This window comes from Elaeis guineensis, chromosome 15 (genome assembly GCF_000442705.2).
Source record: "Elaeis guineensis isolate ETL-2024a chromosome 15, EG11, whole genome shotgun sequence".
Lineage (NCBI taxonomy): Eukaryota > Viridiplantae > Streptophyta > Magnoliopsida > Arecales > Arecaceae > Elaeis > Elaeis guineensis.
Genome location: NC_026007.2, coordinates 46,063,637 through 46,067,953, shown reverse-complemented (window position 1 = coordinate 46,067,953; position 4,317 = coordinate 46,063,637).

Sequence of the window (4,317 nt, the reverse complement as noted above, 5' to 3'; positions counted from 1 at the left end):
GTGGCTCAGGTTGTGGCAGGGCCCTTGGCCGATCCTCTCTACCCTCAGGCCGACGTCGAATGAATCTGTCGAGCCGACCTCGTCTAATGAGCTCCTCGATCTCATCTCAGAGTTAAATATATTTCTCTGTGTCGTGGCCGTGGTCACGATGGTAGAGGCAAAACTTGTTAGGATTGTGCTTCCCGAGGTGTGTGCGCATCCTTTCTGGCCTTGGGAGCTGCTCTCTGACTTCCATCAGCACTTGAATTTTCGACGCATTGAGGGGGACATAGCTACGGAATCTTCCTGGGGGAGAGCCCCACCGAACCCTGCGCTCTGAGCTTCTCTGCCTACGTGCTCGGGGAGGAGTCTGGACACGCTTGTACCCAGGAGGAGTTCAAGAATGTGGTCGAGCTTCTCTCGGGCCTTTTTCAACTGCGGGCTTACTCGAGTCTCCTGCCTGCCGCTCTCTCGCGGTCTCCTCATCCTTCATTTTGAAGGCTTCTTCTGCTCGGGCGTACCCTTCGGTCCGAGCCAGCAAATCGGCAAAATCCCTAGGGTACTTCTTTTTCAGGGAGAATAGAAGGTCGTTCTTTTGAAGGCCGCCTTTCAGAGCGGCCATCACGATCGATTGGTCTAAGTTCCAGACCTCCAATGCAGCGACGTTGAAATGGTTGATGTAAGCCTGGATGGACTCCCCCTCCCTTTGCTTGATGTTGATGAGGGACTCCGAACCCCTCCGAAAATGCCGGCTGCTAACAAAATGAGCCGCAAACTGGTGGCTCATCTGATCAAAGAAAAAGATGGTACCCGACTTCAGTGCTGAGTACCAGTTTCTCACTGCTCTCTTCAAGGTGGATGGGAAAGCTCGGCACAAGATGACGTCCGGCGCGCCATGGAGTAGCATCATTGTTCGGAAGGCCTCCAGGTGGTCAACTGGGTCCGAAGTCCCGTCGTAGCTTTCAAATTGAGGGAGCTTGAAGTCTGACGGGATTGGTTCCTGCATGATCATTTGAGAGAAGGGAGGGTCAGTACAAATGTCCTCACCATAAGTGGGGGGAGCGTGGCGGAGTTCTTCGATCCGTCGGTTCATCTCCTGGAGCCTGCGATCCAGGAAATTCTCTCGACTACGGGTCTCGAGGGTCTTCTGACAGAATGGAGGTAGAGATCTTCCAGGAGTAGAATCGTGATCTGACTGAGGGCTCTCCACCCTCAGATTCATCTTTCTGGGAAAGGCGAGGCGACTGGCCCAAGTGGCCCATCCTACCATCGGATTTTGGAGTTTCGACGATGTTCTCTCCAGTCGCACTGACGCCTGCGGCTGTTGCTGCTGCTGCATGGCCTGCACCGCTTCAGTGAGGCCTCTGACCTGCTGAACCAGTAGGTTGAATTGCTCCGTGCCAACCACCGTTGCTGGAGGAGGAGGAGGAGCCTGGAAAACTGGAGGTGAGGTCGGAGCCTGAGATCTGGCCGCGAAGGCCGTGGATCGCCAGGTGGATGCTTTGTGGGGAGGCATCGGGCGAAGATCCAGTAGAGGAAGGAGAAGAGGATGTCAGAGAAGATGACCGGAGGCGGTCCCGTTGAGCTCTCTTTTAAGAACAAGGGTACTGCGAAGACAGCAACCCTTCCTCTAGCGCCAATCCTGTTGGTGTAAAAATCCACCGGCGTCGGAGAAGCTGGAGTCGAGGGAGTCGCGGTCACCGTCGGGACCTGCAAAGGAAGTCTAAACCGGAGTTGGGGGTGCTCTGGCAAGACCCTCCGACGCTCAAGTCAGTCCTTTGCCTCAACAAGAATGGAGTGCTCGAACGAAAATTTTTGTAGAGTTTTGAGATAGAGATTAGAGCTTAGAGAATAACGTATCTAGGGTCTCCTTTTTATAGGTGGAGGATGCAACAGACTGATAGTGACGTTTGTAACCGTCTGGTAGTGGGCCGTTCAAGGCCATAAGGAGTTTGTTGCGAAGAGTAGTGGCGTCAGGGGCTATTCGAGCCACGTAGAGCTTGTCGCGGGGAGTGGAGTAGTGTTTGTTGTCACGACTTGCTAGAGAGTGGTGGAGCCATCGGAATCCATCACAGGAAGTGGAGCAGAGTCGTGGCCATTACTGTGGCCTGCCAGGGAGTCCAGGCCTGTCGATCGAAGCTCGGTTGAGGTGTCCGACAGAGAGAGGTAGCTCTCCATCTGAGAGGAGCTCGGATGTTGCTGGCGAGCCCTCCACCGTTGGGTGCCCTGGGTGCTAGTATTGCAGGCGAGGTTCATTTGCTGTAGGAGCTTGGTCAGAGGCTTTCCATAGACGAAGTTCGGTTTCACGCAGAATTCGGCAGAAGGTCGACCGACAGTGGATGTCGGATGGCGCTGGAGAGGTTCATCCACTGGAGGGGTCCGACTGTCGGAGTCCGTGTGTCGTAGGAGTTCGTCCGAAATCTGTCCGCTACAGAAGTTCGATCGGAGTCCGATCTCCATAGAAGTTCGGATAGAGATCATTTGTCGAGGAAGCTCGACCGAAGCCTGCCTTCAATAGAAGTTCGAAAGAAATTCGTTCACAATAGAAGCTCAGGTGGAGGCTTACAGTAGAAATCTGACGTGGACCGCTCGTAGTAGAAATTCGGAGCAGACCGCTTGTGGTGGGGGCCAGGAGTCCGGCCCTTGCTAGAATTCGGATGAGGCCCACCTGCGATAGGAGCTTGGGGCTGAAGTTCGGCTCCCGTAGGAGTTCGGATGAAGTCTACCTGCAGTTGGAGTTCGAGGAAGGAGTCTGGCTCCCGTAGGAGCTCGGATGAAGTCTACCTGCAGTCAGAGTTCAGGGAAGAAGTCTGGCTCCCGTAGGAGCTCGGACGAAGTCTACCTGCAGTCGGAGTTTGGGAAAGAAGTCCGACTCCCGTAGGAGCTCGGACGAAGTCTACTTGCAGTTGGAGTTCGGAGAAGAAGTCCGGCTCCCGTAGGAGCTCGGATGAAGTCCACCTGCAGTCGGAGTTCGGGGAAGAAGTCCGGCTCCCGTAGGAGCTTGGACGAAGTCCACCTGCAGTCAGAGTTTGGGGAAGAAGTCCGGCTCCCGTAGGAGCTCGGACGAAGTCTATCTGCAGTCGGAGTTCGAGAAAGAAGTCCGGTTCTCATAGGAGCTCGGACGAAGTCTAGAAGGTGGTCGACCACCGTAGAAACTTGGATGGAGTTCGTCCATCGTGGAGAATTCGATCGATACTGGTGGGGGTTTATCCGTCGGCAGGACTTGGGAACGTTGGGGAGGCTTGGCCGTCGGAGAGGTTCGGACGTCGGTATAATCCCGGGAGGGTCACTCCTGACACGAACTTCGGCTGGGGGTATTTTATACCCAACAGGTAAGATAGAATTTTAGATAAGTTTGAAGTCCTAGTTTACTTGATAGTCATGATATCTAATGTGGAAAGTAAGTCATATTTATAAATAGAGGTTGAAATAGGGAATGGAGCAATAAAAAAAAAATAGAGTTCAATTTGCCTCTTCCATTTATATATTTTTTGTACTCTTAGGATTTACAAATCCTCGTTCACCAAGATTCATATTTAAGGCTAACACTGATGCTTAAACCCTAGCATTTTTGGAATGCTAGATTTGGATTTATCTTTGACATAAAATTTCACCTTTGTTGTCAACCTAGTGTCAATTTCCACCTTTCCATCCATGCGTGGGATCAACATCAAAGATGTTAGCATCACTGGTAGCTATAACCCTCAAAACATCTAATATGACAATTCACTTTGTGGCAGGAAACATGATTTGACATGCTTATGGACCAAAAACTGATTGCTCGAAATCTCATAGGACTCATTTGGTCCGCAGAAAAAAATTTTCTTCTCAGAAAGTTACTTCCGAAGAAGTTATTTTTTAGAAATATAATTTTAGTATATTTGATTAACCATAGAAAAGTGACTTATTCAATAGTAACTTATGTTTGGTTGAATATCTATCTTTTTAGGAAAACTATATAAAATATATATTATATTCTTAATAGATATAAGACTATATCTTTTTACTTTCAAATTTTATTTAAATAATAATATTATATTTATATAAATATAAATTAATATTAATATATTATAATATTTAGATCATAATAATTTATTATATTAATAAAATACTAATATATATATATATTAATATTATATTTATATAATATTAATATTTTAATATTATTCAAATAGATATAATATAATATTAAATATAGTATTATATTAATATGAATATTAGTATATAGATATAAATACTATATTAATATTAATAAAAATATTATATTAGTATAAATATTAAAATAATATTAATATATTATAAATATTATATTATTTATATTAATATAAATATTAGGAT